The sequence below is a fragment of the Emydura macquarii genome, unplaced genomic scaffold, assembly GCF_026122565.2.
Source record: "Emydura macquarii macquarii isolate MOO-44397 ecotype Brisbane River unplaced genomic scaffold, CSIRO-AGI_Emac_v2 contig_2988, whole genome shotgun sequence".
Classification (NCBI taxonomy): Eukaryota; Metazoa; Chordata; order Testudines; family Chelidae; genus Emydura; species Emydura macquarii.
The window spans coordinates 111,008-125,627 of record NW_027133125.1 but is presented as its reverse complement, the minus strand read 5'-3'; the positions used below and the strand labels follow the sequence as shown (position 1 = coordinate 125,627).

At 44.5% G+C, this 14,620-nt stretch overlaps 1 protein-coding gene across 1 annotated transcript in view; it reads left to right on the top strand.

The window, feature by feature from the left end:
* The first annotated feature begins 7,334 nt into the window (after window positions 1-7,334).
* The window catches only part of TMEM177 (transmembrane protein 177), a 32,516-nt gene continuing 25,230 nt past the window's right edge, over window positions 7,335-14,620 (top strand). The window contains exon 1 of the mRNA XM_067570108.1: window positions 7,335-7,340. The gene's annotated coding sequence lies outside the window, so the exon portion shown is untranslated. The remainder of the gene's footprint in view (window positions 7,341-14,620) is intronic.

The window sequence follows — 14,620 nt, the reverse complement described above, 5'->3', positions numbered from 1 at the left end:
GATGCTGGTAAACTAGAACAGTGATTCTCAAGCAGGGGTACACATACCTTTGCGGGTACACAGAGCTGTTCCATGGGGCACATCAATCCATCTAGATATTTGCCTAGTTTTACAAAAAGCTACATAATAAGCACTAGCAAAGTCAGTACAAACTAAAATTTCATACAGAAATGACTTGTGTAATGAGGTGGTGTAGCCTCCCTCAGAGCCAGAGAGGGAGAAGCTACCCTTCCTATCCAAGTGGGTGGGACCAGACTACCTTGCCCCTCCCACCAGAAGTGGGTGGGCGGGACAGGAAGTATAAAGGGCCAGGCCTTCAGCTCAGGTGGGGCTGAGACAACAAGGGAGATGGACACGGACACGGACACGGACACGGACACATCTTGCTTGCTCCAGGTTGCTTCCTTTGCTGACATACTCAGAGGTGCCCTGTCCACTGAGGAGCCTTTGCCTGAAGGGGAACCGCTGGGACTGCCACTGGCCACCTACCCCAGGGTAACTGAGGATGCCCTGTGGATCCAGGTACAACTGGGTGGAGAGGGTAGGAAGTAGCCATGGGGCGGCTGACTGCAATTCAACTGTGTTGGGTCCCTGCGCCCCAGTCAGTGTGTTACGGTGGGATTCCCTGCTGACCCACTGGTGGAGCACCCTCCCCTGCTTTCTTAGGGCCCTGGACTGGGAGGCAATGGAGTTGGGTGGGCCCGTGTCCCTCTACCACTTGCCACCTCCCCCCCCTCCCCGAGGGGGCCAGCAAACCCCCACCTGAGCCCTATACTGCAGAGGTGATCCAAACCCAGCCCTGGGCTACAGACTGCTCCCATGCCCTACCCCCGGCCTGAGGGCCTGGGCTATAGACTGTTTTTGGCTTGGCCCCTGCCTGAGGGCCAGTGGCTACAGACTGGTTAGTAGCTCTGCCTGCTGGAGGGCCAGAGCCCCATCAACTGCCTGTTTGCTAATTCCCTCTACTGACAGGCTGGGAACCAATGACTTAGTGAGGTGGTGTGGCCTCCTCCTGACCCAGAGTGGGTGGGATGACGGACACCTGACTACACTTGTTTACACTGCTCTGTATACTATACACACTGAAATGTAAAGACAATATTTATATTCCAAGTGATCTATAATTGTATGGTACAAATGAGAAAGGAAGCAATTTTCAGTACTCGTGTGCGGTGACACTTTCATATTGTTATGTCTGATTTTGTAAGCCAGTAATTTTTTAAGTGAGATGAAACTTGTGGGTATGCAAGACAGATCAGACTCCTAAAAGGGGTACAGTAGTCTGGAAAGGTTGAGAGTCACTGAACTAGAAGAGCAGACACTGGGTAACTCAGACCCAGATGTTTTGATCTAATAAACTCTAGAGTTTATATGTAGCTTAACTATACAGAATTTGTTGCATAAAAACATTTCAATTTTTTTCTACTAAAAAATAGTTAATATTGTAACAACCCGTGGCTTTCCAGGACTTCATAGTTGCTAAGGGCCCAAGATTTGAATGTGTAGTGAATCTTAGAATGTGGCTATCTTAAATTACACAGCAATCGCAGGAAAAGTCCCCTCTTAGTGAAAAGCATATGCCCCTACCATCTGCACTAAAGGAGAAGTCCTTTTAGCAGGATGTAAGCTATGTACAGAAGCTCCAGAGGGAAAATCTCTCTATTCCCTCCCTTGATGAAAAGGGGAAAATGTTGCCAGAAAGCTTCATTTGCATAGGCTGCCTACCCACATTGACACTTGGGAAGTCACCATAACCATATAGGAACTTGGATTTTGGGCAGTAGTGGGCTCCCATAGTGATGAAGAGCTCTTCTTTTCATGGAGAAGAGCCTTTTTCCCAGCAGCTAGGATTTTGTTCAAGGTGTCCTAAGTGCTTCTGGTGACCCTCCTGTGTAAACTGCATAGCAAGAGATAAGGTAGAGGATGGTAATAGAGCTCAGTAGACTCCAGTGAGGTCCTCCCTGTCCAATAATTAATTGAGCTGAGTAAAGTAGTGGCACCTGCAGGCAAGCAGATTCCCTGGAATTGGAGACAAACCTGCAAAGAGACTCTTGGACCCTGCTTGCTACTGCTGCTTGCTGACCCGAACCGTGCCTGGAGTTTGGTGAGATGGTGCAGCTAAGGACTATGAGCAATTTCAGTCCTTCCTGGGAGTTCCCAGTCCCTAAACTGGGATTAATCATGGGTTAATTCTGCAGGAATCTAAAAATACTAAATTGTATCCCCAGTTGGAGTTCTTGTGGTTAAGGTGCTGGACTGGAGAACTGGGTTCCGTTCCCAGCTCGGCTAAAGACTTCCTATGCAACCTTGATGTTGAGGCTTTGCTAGTGGGGTTCCATGGGGCAAGACTGCACCAAGCTGTACTGCCATAACCGGGTTTTAGTATCAACCAAGCATTCTCTTTTTCCTTCTTATTGAATGTTATGTCCAACGCCTTTACTACACCAGCCTGCTTAATCCCTTCCACATGCTGTAAAGCTTTTCACATTTGCATAAATGCTCTCTTTTAACGCCTCACTTTTTTCCCTTAAATCACTTACTCATCTCTCAAAGTGACACATTTCTAAGCCGATTTCTCTAGGCAGCTCTGAGCTCATTACTGTGCTTTTTTGCACTCATTCTTTTGCTACAATCACTGTTTTCTCCAGGGTCACCCAGGAATCTTATTCTTTACATTTTCAGTGGCATTCAACACTCTGTGCTGTGCTTTGCCAAGCATTCTTTTACATAGTAAAAGTACCCCCCTCTGTTCCCCTTATATTACTGAAATTCTCTTTTGAAAGAATTCTATACTATAATATGATTTTTGTTTCCTTTTCTTGCATTTCTTTTTTAATGTTTGCTGAAGTTCCTTTTCTACCATGTCCCAGTCTCCCCATCACTTCCTGGGGGAGTCCATAGGGACCTCTTTTAGCTCTAATCCACTCCTCCTCCAGTGCCCTGGAAACCTCCTCAAATTTGAACCCTTCCACAGCCATTGCTAAACTGTTCAGTTGTGTTTCTTCACAGCAAAGCTACTTGTATAATAAACTATAAGTTACCTGCTCCAGATAAATGGAATCCGAGTCACGACACCACTACACGGGGGTTCCCTCTTCCACTCAGTTCCCCAAGATATCAGTTCGACTCCAGTTTCGTCACTCAGGATCCTTTATTTGGCATACAGCAGAGATATGCTGAGTTGATCATCCTCAAGCATAAGGAGTCGGTTTAGAGTGTACCACATGTCCAAAGTTACACAGCTAAACGTTTCCTTATATACATTTTTACCAACACTACTAACACATGTATTCTTAACTATATATTGCAACACACACCTCCAGACTGGCTTGGTTATTCTGCAGGAATCAATCCCTATACCGCATACTCTGTCCACATGCTGTGCATGCATGACCTACTCTACCTCATTGTACATTTCAGGCTGTGCATGCATGACCTACTCTACCTCATTGTACATTTCAGGCTGTGCATGCATGACCTACTCTACCTCATTGTACATTTCAGGCTGTGCACGCATGACCTGTACATTTCAGGCTGTGCATGCATGACCTACTCTACCTCATTGTACATTTCAGGCTTATTTTGTCCATCGTAAATGGTACGAGGGTGTTACCACTTCTCAGCTAGTGCAGACCTCCTGCCTCTAGGCTACTGATCCACTTGCCTTCCCAATCATGCCCATTAAAAAATGAGGCAAGTTACTTGTCTCATGTTCCTTATGCCCACACCTACACTTGGGCAAATCATGTAATCCTTCTACTCTGTCCTCCATCTGTTAAAGGAGGATTGGATTATACTTCTTCTTGTGTCTGTCTTCTCCATTTAGACTTTAGGGCAGGGACTGTCTCTTACAAAGTGTCTGAAAAGCCCCTCACACAATGATAGCTTGACCTTAGCTGGGGATTTAGGCAGTACTGTAATGCTAATAATAATGGGAAGCAGTACATTGCCACACAGAATGACCTTCCCCCTCCTCCCCTTTCTCTTAGTCCTCACAGCCCTTTTATTGAACATGGCAGCACATCATCTATAGACTTTAAAATCCAAGGAGAGGGGTAGAGGAAGCAAACATACTGCAGTCTCTCTCCATTCAAGTTGCATAAGTTGCTTATAAGTATATTAAGATGAGGCCAGAACCTCAGCTGTGATTGACTTCAATTGACCTCTTCTGACTTATGGTAGCTAAAGATTTGTCCCACTGCCCTTCCATGTGCACTGGTGATATTTGGCTTGCTGTTACATCAACGAACCTTTTTGAACCAGCAGCTCACTAGATCCTGGAGCATCTTTCCTTTTAGACCTATAGCCTAATTCATAAGGTGGTAGCGTGTGACACAGAAAGTTTTGTATATGTTTGTGTGATGCCCTTAAATTTTGACTGAGTGATAGGCTTCATAGAAGATTAGGGTTGGAAGGAACTTCAGAGGTCATCTAGTCCAAACCCCTGCTCAAAGCAGGACCAATCCCAACTAAATCATCCCAGCCAGGGCTTTGTCAAGCTGCACCTTAAAAACCTCTAAGAATGGAGATTCCACCACCTCCCTAGGTAACCCATTCCAGTGCTTCACCACCCTCCTAGTGAAAAAGTTTTTTCCTAATATACAACCTAGACCTCCCTCACTGCAACTGGAGACCATTGCTCCTTGTTCTGTCATCTGCCACCACTAACAGCCTAGTTCCATCCTCTTTGGAATCCCCCTTCTGGCAGTTGAAGGCCGCTATCAAATCCCCCCTTCCTCTGCTCTTCTGCAGACTAAACAAGCCCAGTTCCCTCCGCTTCTCCTGTTAAGTCCTGTGCCCCAGCCCCCTAATCATTTTTGTTGCCTCCACTGGACTCTCTCCAATTGTTCCACTTCCTTTTTGTAGTGGGGGGCCCAAAACTGGACACACTACTCCAAATGAGGCCTCAACAGTGCCAAATAGAGGGGAATAATCACTTCCCTCGATCTGCTGGCAATGCTCTTACTAATGCAGCCCAATATACCATTAGCCTTCTTGGCAACGAAGGCACGCTGACTCATATCCAACTCCTTGTCTGCTGTAACTCCCAGGTCCTTTTTTGCCGAACTGTTGCCAAGCCAGTCAGTCCCCAGTCTGTAGCAGTGCATGGGATTCTTCTGTCCTAAGTGCAGGACTCTGCACTTATCCTTGTTGAACCTCCCCCATTGCAACTTGAGACCATTGCTCCTAGTTCTGTCATCTACTACCACTGAGAACAGCCTAGCTCCGTCGTCCCTGGAACCATGGGAGAATCATAGCAAAGAAACAAATACATTCTAACCATTAGAGTTTCCTATAATGAATGAATGGGTTTGATTTTCCTTTCATTTACGCTGCCCCTTCCTGTGGGCTGGCTCTGTCAGATTGACTAGCAGCTTTGGAAGGAAATGGGAACTGCCTACAGCTCTGAACCTCTGGCAGCAGGTGTGAGGTGAAGGGCTAGAGGCCTTGTGCTGAGGAAAGGGATGGCTTGTCAGAGGGAGTTGGGGAAGACTGGAAGGATGGCATGAAGAATGAGACTGGCTGGGGGACACTAGGAGGTGAGGGAAAGTAGATGTGTGGAGAAGGAGGAAGATTTGGTCAATGGGGCAATCTGCCCTGGAAGGATTTTAGTGGGGCAAGGGAGGATGAGAGGGGAATTGGACCTATATTTTCAAATGGCTCTTGTGCATAACATCTAAGCAATCATAAGTAATCTGGTGACCCTAGGTTTGTAACCCTTCCACTCCTATGTGCTTGCTTCCCCACCGACAGCCCACAGCGCTCTCTCATTTCCTCATGTCTACCCTTAGACTGTAAACTCTCCAGGGCTGGGAGAGTCTGCCTATATGTTCTATAAGGCACCTAGCACACTGTGGAGCAAATAATGATGCAAAAGAGTGTGAGGGGAGAACTGAGGCCCAGCAACTCTGAAAAGAAGGGGAAGCCCTTTATATGGCCAAGTTTTAAGATCACAGTGAAAGCTGATACACCCCTCTCCCCCAAACATTACCCTGAGATTCTGAATTCCCTGAGGGGCTGAAGGAGGAGCAGAAGCCCTGACTGGACCTTATTTGTGTCATCTGCAGCTGAGATGCACTTGGACTGTCGGTGAACTATCAATAAAGACTTGGGTATACATTTAGGTCTATGCAATGTTTGTCCAGCACTGATCCTTTAATAAAGGACCCATCTGAAATTCACTAAGTCTAATACATATTTTCTCTGATGCTTTGCTGGGGATGCCCTTCGGCTCTCATAATATAAGAGCCCTGACAGCAATCTAACACCCAAATAATCATGATAGTGGCCTCTGACTATGCAGGATTAAATATTATGGGAAATCTGAGGTATTGCCATATTAATTCTCATTGTTAGAGCTTCATTCTCTTTACACCTGATCCAAAGCCCATTGAAGTCCGTAGACGTCAGTAGACTTCCGGCTTAATTCTTTCACCTATAATCATTTGATCCTAGCCTGATTGCTAGTGTGCATAGCCAAAACTACCATCACAAATTGACACTGAAGGTGCCCACAGTTAGCGGAGTCTCAGCAGAGAAGCCAAGGACAGAATCCAAGCACCCTCTGTCCACTGGGGAAAGAGTCCCTCTAGGTCAACACAGCACACAGGCACGTTGGCGGGGCAGGGTGGAGAGGGTGACCACGCCACGCAGCTGTGGAGAAGGCAAGGCATTTGGTCTTCCAGGCTATCGATCCAGCACTACTCACCAACACTAAACTCACACTAAAAATGAATGGAAAGCAGCAAGCTACATTGTGATGGGATGTCCACCCCACACAGGAGTGGAAGAGGTTAATGGAAGCCAGCTGGGCCAATTAATCTAATAGATTAAACACTAAGAGGAAAGCCCTAATTAGAGGAACAGATTCACCTGTGCAGGAACAGACAGGGTTGCCACTGGGAAAGACTGCAGGGAAGTAGGCTGTAGTCACTCCCTGAGTGGAAAGAGTCGGAGGCTGGCAATCCCATAGAGGGGAAGCCAGGGAAACAGCAGCAAGTGGTAGGACTGTGCAGTGACTGTGGCTGCTTGTTATAGGGTCCCTCCCTGGGCTTGAACCCAGTGTAGGGGAACACAGGCCCACCCTCTAACAGCCACTGTGGAGTGGCAAGGGCATTGGAGGTGTGAGACAGACAGCAGGTCTGTAAAGACAGTGAATACCCTGGAAAGGAAAGATCTTAGTGACCTGGTTGGAGGACCAAGACACGAAGAGGAGACTGCAGATTCAGGGGTGAGTGGGACCACAGGGTGAGACAGCTTGAGGAAAGATGCTATTGGAGGGTGGGTGCAAGACTGGCAGAGCTACTTCTGAGGAGGGCTTGTAGGAGGTGCTGCTCATGGTGAGTGGTCCCAGTGACCTGCATAACAAATTTATTCTAAGACGCACTGTGTGTGCCTACAGCAAGGACCACACTGGGAATGCAGTTGGTTAGAACTGCAGTATGTACTCCCTGAAAAATTAGAAATGTCTTTTCTTCTGTTTCAGTATGGTTTTTTGTTTTTTTTTTTTTGTTAGTCGCTTTATTATCTGGGCTCCTACAGTGGCCATCTTAACACCAACACATTCAAACTGTTTATTTGCACCAATGTTGTGTGGTGGTCTTTTTTCCAAATTTTATGCTCTGAAATCTTTGTGGAACAAAATGGAAACAAAGAGCTTCCTAATACAGATTGAGTTAACTCTGATAGGTGTTTGTGTAGTATACCATTCTACTTTATATAGCACCTTTCATCACGGGCAGACTGCATGAGGTAGCCAGGGATGTTGGTCTGTGCCCAGCTTGAGGGAAGACTTTGGGGGGGGGGGTGAACTTTAAATTAATCTACCCTAAGGAGATCTGTTGCTTAATTTGTAAAAGCCTCTGAGTATACAGAGGAATGAAGAGATGAAGCAGAGGCAAGGGGCTACTTGTAGGGCTACCCTGTGGCCACCAGGGGGTGCCTAGAAGAAATCAGTCACTGGCACTTCACCTTGCACTGTGAAATAATACAGATAGAGGAAAATAACAGCTAATAGCAGAGGACAACTGGAAATTAAAGCACCAGGGTAAGCCTTTTAGGCATGTTCTGTTTTGGTAGGAGGCAGTCCAGGGTTGTGTTGCCCCAGCGGTAGCTCTTGTCAGAATGGGGTATTAGGCTCAGAACTGTTGTGAGTTTTCTTACATAAAACAGTTAATTGGGGGACTTGAGTCTTGTGTAAAAGGGCTCTAATCTGCTGCCAGTCACCTTGTAGACACGATTCTTAACACATACCAAATTCACTAAAAAGAGAGCAAGATACTGAGGTGTTTGGGGTTCAAAAACTAAATAATTGTTCTTTTGGGGAAAGAACAGAGGGAAAAACTTGCTGGTAACGAAATGTCCATTTTGGAGAGGGGGAGATAGGGTTGCCATCTTCCAGGATTGTTCTGGAGTCTCCAGGAATTAAAGATTAATCTTTCTAATTAAAGGTTACATCATGTGATGAAATCTCCAGGACTATGTCCAACCAAAATTGGCATCCCAGGGACAGGAGAATAAACCAAATGCTTCATCTTGCATTTCTTTCTGATCATCTGGCAAATCCTCAAAGGGAAGTGAAAAAGATTTAGTGGAAACTTCTCTCACTGATAGTTGCTTCATTCACATGCCATAGATGGGATTTGAGACACAGAGGTCAGCTGTGCTTTAGCTACTGGCTTGCATCACTTACCCAGGCTGAGATAACACTTGCCTGCATGTTTTGGTCTCTTCCATGCTGGTACAAGGTTCCTTTTGTTGTCTTATCCCCTTTGAAATTCTGACCTTAATAAGGAAGCAGCCTAGAGAGTTAGATTTCACTCTCCTAATACAGGGCAGGATCTGGTCGTTATTTACTATCTTAACTTGGTAAATCTGCTTGCTGCAGCACCTCACTTCAGCCATAGGAAGGGCTACATCTTACCTTAGTGGAGTAAGTATCACAGAATGGCTAACTCTTTTTAGCTTCCCCCAGTATGTATATTTCAAGGAGTGATTTGATGGAAGGTGGGAGAAATGATGGGGAAGAGGAATACAGGAAGGCTTATAATATTATCTTATGCATGCAACCTCAATATGCCAGGCACTACCATCATTCCAGAAACTACACTCTATTTAGAAGAGGAGGTCAAAACTCAGGATTTCTGTTCCAGGAGAGATTCCAACATCTTTCATCCTGAACGGGAACAAAAAGGTTAAATTTCCCATAAAACAAAATTTGCAAAAAGCTTAATTTCACAAATATCAAACCAGCCCTAACAAACTGCTTTGTTTTAACTTTATTATATTAGTCAAAACATATCAATGTCTAATATATAAAAGTTGATACAATAAAGTTGAAACAAAGCATGCTGATGATTTTTCATCCAAATAGGTATGTTCTCACAAAATGTTTAGATTTTTTTAAATTCACGATTTTCCAGGGGAAAACTCTTCTATGGAACATATGGACTGGGGTATCGGGATTGAGGGGCAAGACAACAGAGCAAATTTTCCAACCTACCATTAGTATTCGCCCATTTCCTGCCCAGATCTCCAGCCCACATGGAAAGTCCTCCGTTGAAGAATGGGGACTAACAATCCAAGAGGTGATTCCTGATGGAGAGGATCTTTCCCCATGTACAATGGAGCCCACACACCTCAAAGGACTTGGCAAACCCTCTAAGTGGCCAGTCCAGTTTAACTTCCTCAGGGCTGGCCAGTACCTTAGCACTGAACGTTGCAATGTACAGAAACAGTAGGGTACCAAGTAAATGGGCTTCATGCTTTCCCTGTCTCTGATGGATCAAATAATGGTCACTACTGTAATGGGCTAATTCTTTGATCACAGGAAATAGGGTTCTGGATTCATATGCCATGGTAAAGGATATGTTACACATGGTGTGTAACACTTGGTGGGTCAGATTCTAGTGTGAATCAAGAGTAACTCCACTGAAGTAAGCAGAATTTTACTGGTGTAAAAATGAGAAGAGAATTGGGCCCTGTATCCCAAAAACCGACTTGTTATGACTCATGGCAAAGCGAGATTTGCTTGTAGAGCCCTCAAAGACGAGTCTTGGAGGAAGGCAGGAAGATGTAGAGTATACAGCAATCTAAGTTAATTTAAGGAAAGACACCAAATCTATTTGTGAGAGAGCTATAGCCTGAGTTTTGGCAATTACTCACTACAGCAGAGTGCCAATTTTAGAAACAACAAGGTAACCTCTTCTGCACTGCAATCAGGAAGAAAGGTAGGCAGTACTGGAACAACTTCACTGAGTGACCAATGACATTTCTCTTGGAACTGGAGTGTGAATTGGTCATTGTGTCCAATTAATATTCAAACACAGCATCTGTGTTTCAACATCATGTTCTAGTTGTTCATAGGTTTATTGCTGCACTAAGCACAAATAAGTAACTCAAAGCAAAATTCCTCCTGGTTTTGAGGCACTGTGAATATTTAGCACAGATTTTCATGGGTCTTTGTGACTGAAAGCACCCCTGTATTCACACTGTACTCACTACTGTAGTAATCTTTGTACAAAATATGCAGTGTGAGGTATTTGAAAACTAATAACTTGCTGGTCAATAATATCATGGTGAAATGTATGTAGCAACATTGCATGTAAAGTTATGAAATCCCCCTCTATAACGTTCTTGGCTCATGTTCCAAACCACGCAATTCTGCCCAGGCAGAAGTATCCTGAATGAAGACGTGTGTCTGCATCTCCATTTACATATAAGTAGCAAACAGGGTACTTGACACAGTAGGGAGAGGAGACAGCAGGAGACCAAGCAAATTTGCATCTCAGCAAACACAGGTGGGAAGAATGAACATGCAGCCTCCTTCACCACCAGAATCGATGTTGCCTTCTTTACCAATTGAATAAACTTTGCTTTGAGGGGTAACCCTCAAAAGAATCCACTTTCCACTTCAAAGGTTAACAGTATGTCTACGCCGCCGCAGCAGGGATCGATGCAGCGGCATCAACTGAGTGGATCTGTGTAGACCCTCTCAATTGATGGGAGAGTGGTCTCCAGTCAACTCAATTAGTCCACCTCCCTGAAAGAAGCAAGGCTGCGTCAATGGGAGGGTGTCTCCCATCTGCGCAGCACCCTGAAGACACCGTGGTACGTCGATGTCAGAGGGGAGAGACCTCAAGAAGGGCCCACAACTGCAGGCATGTGCCCTGGCCCCATCCTGAGACACACAGTCATCTGCACTGCCAAAAGTTTAATATATAGTTGGGTTTGTATCCACTGTTTTCTGTGGAGCTTCTCCAGGAGCAGGAGGCAGACTTCACCAGTGTATTCCAGGGAAAGAGGAAGCCTTGGCAACACCAGAGCTGGCGTGATGGGGCCCTATAGCTCTTCAAGCTGGCATAAAGGCTTGATCCTAGTTATTCTCAATGGGATGTGCTGAGTGCTTGGGAGAGTGGCATGTGACAAATGCCAGTAATGTCACTTAATGCACTATAGGAAGGTGCTCGGATACCAGCTGGTATAAGAACAGAACAGAGCATCTTTACAAATCTGGCCCCTTAATTTTAGGTGCCTAAGGGGGAGCTGAGCATGTCCAGTTGAGGGCACTGGTCACGCTACAATCTGATCATGGGGCATCTAGGGCCACACGGCTTAATCCATTCATGTTTTTAAAACACTAGGAGATCCTCAAATGAAAGACGTCATAGAAACATAGTTTGGTCAGGCATATTTTTTTTTCCCAACAAAGCAGCCCAATCCTCCACTCTTTCCTTATGTAAAGCTCCCAGTGAAATCAACTAGAATTTTGTATCAATAAGAGGTGCAGGATCACACTTCCACTGCACATTCCCTAAAGTGGACAGATTTCACCAGGCTAAAATGAACAGCAGATACACAATAGATACTAGATTTGCTTTAGACTGGCTTCAGTACACCCACCTCATGACACTTGAATCAGTTCCCAACTAGAAGTTGTCATTTTCTCCAGATAAAGAAAAAAGCTGTGTGTCACAGCTGTGAATATTGCTCTTGTGTCATGACTTTGTCTTAAAACTTGGTATTTTAGCCAAGGTTTCATAACTTACAGAAAAAATGGGATGAGACTCAGAGGGAGGAGGAAAAAACTACAAGAAAAACATACATTTAGGAGGATTTGATTTTTAGATTTGAAACGCCTCATGTCAAGGACTATGTCCTTCAGTGAGCTCAATGGCACCCAACAGATCTATAGCTAACAAAACAGCTTGATTTTCAGTGACCTTGTAACATGAGCCCTATGCTAAGAAAATGAGTTACACTTTTCTTACCCATGGGAGTTCACATGTTTCCCCCATCAAGGTAGCAGACACTTGGAATCAAGTTCATTCCTGATGACACCACTGGAATTGCACCAGCAATGAGCTTTACCTATATCCACTGTCACAGACATTGGATGAGGCAACTCCCAGAGCGACAAGGTTTCCATTGTCCTAGTATTCTAATAGTTCTGACTCTTGAGGAAGTTCAGCCTGGTATTTAGCCTGCATTTTCCCTTAGTTTCATCCAGCCACTTTCTGCTTACAATCCCGTGCACCCAGGCCAGGAAGAGCCACTGAAAATGCAGGGTCAGATCTTAAGCTGATGTGAAGCAGTTTAGCTCCGTTGATTAAAGTTCGTTGGGATTGGTAGCCTGTGTTTATTTAGGAAGTCAGACTAGATAACCAGCGTGGTTGCTTCTGGCTTTAAAACTCCCTAATCTATGAAATACAGGAATTTTAGTAGAAAATATGAAAAGGTTTTCTTCCTTGATTTCTCCCTCCATCCCCCCCAAATCTCTGCAGCTGTGACCTAATCTTAACACGTAAATTCTTTGAGGCATCAGTCCTGTCTTCCTATTTTTGTTTAGTACCTAGAACAGCCGAATCCCAATCCTGCTTAAATGCATCACTAAACAGAAGGGCTTCTTACAGAGATTATAATTCATCTGTCACCCTTTCAGACAGCACATTCTAGTTTTAATAAATAGCTATGGTACCTTATCTGCAGTGTGGCCTTACCCGGATAGCAGGAGCCTGGAGAAGGAATAAAGTTATGTTAAGAGGTTTGTCTCCAGAAATAAGCCTGTGTGTGTGGAAAAACTGAGTGAATCAGTAAGGTATTTCTCTAGTTATTAGAGTGAATGTGTGTGTGTGTTTCTGGGAATTAGATGGCGGTAAAAGTTTTGTGTAGCTGGGGTCACATTCTGGTTTCCTTTAAGCACAGACACGCACCAGATACCAGCATGCAAATCTATGGTCTTCTAAGAGCATTCCAAGGAAACTGGCTACACTTACATCTCCAACATTCAAGGGTTTTTAGAACTCACTCACACCCCTCTCCCATGATGGAGATCAGTATCCACCAACTCCAGTTATGGTACAGTCAATGTTTCCTGGCTCAGAGGTACTGCAATGGCTGTGGCTGTGCTCAGGACCTTCCACGGCCACAAAAAAGAGAACAAGTCTTGTAAGAGGCTTGGGATTGTTGAGTTAGACCCTTTTGGCAAAGGCATTACAAGCATGGAACACTGCCCAATGACTCCATCCAGGCTCCTCTCTCCTACTTTTAGCTCAATGAAGCAGAATTGGGGTTTCTGCTTGCTTTCAAATAGCTGCTCCATTACTCTTAGGGTAAGGATATCTGCAAGAGTAACTGCTATTGATTTTTAAGATTAAATCTGCTAATTATTACAACACTGCCTCTAATCAAGACCCGCCTTTCTCATACAAACTGGACTATCTCTAATCCTGAAGGGGAAATGGTACAAATTCACTCCGATATGGTGATGCATACCATCCTAATTTACTATAGCTAGCTTCCTTCCACCAGAACTAGTTAATTATGGAGCTGCAGCTCTTGAAAATAAAGGCTATATTCATGGCAGACAATATGCTGCTGTCCTCATTTCCATGGGACAGTAAATCTGCCAAATATGCACTGGCTAAGAAATCCCAGATAATCCACTTTTCATGACCATGTTTGTGTTAGTGGCAGGATGTTGTTCTATGTCATGTAAACACATCTAATTTGGTTTAAAATGCCAAGATGAGTTAGTGGTGAATTTTTTTTTTTTTTTAAATCAATAATCCTGTATAAAAAAATAATTTAATCACGGGTAATTTTAATCATTGCTACGGGAGTCCTGCTTCTGTGGGCAGCTGGGGACTTTCAATTTTCAAGCTGATACGAGTTAAGGAAGCTTAGCAACTTGTGAGACTGGGCCCAGAATCTGGAGTTGTACTAGCTAAAGAGGAATGATAAGAGTTTAATCATCTTCATATTCTTCCTATTCCCTATTGGTCACCACAGGGACCCTGCTTGAGTTCTGGTCAGGTCTTGACCCAGACCAGTGGAGGGATAGATCTGCATTTAAAGAGGATGGCCAGCTGGGATCAGAAAGGAGTTTTTCGTGTACTACAGAATTGCACTGATGATCAAGTTCATTATGGGATTCTTGTCACTTTCTAAAGCACTAACTACAGGCCACAAATGGATAGGGTCATCCTGTACGTTGGGGGGAGAAAATCTCTTTCTGGCCTGTTGTATTAATTTAGATGTAATATATAGGCTAACAGTGTTAACATAACCCAGTCAGTGTCCAACATTAAACAGTGTTAGAGAAGGTCTGGGATTGGATATT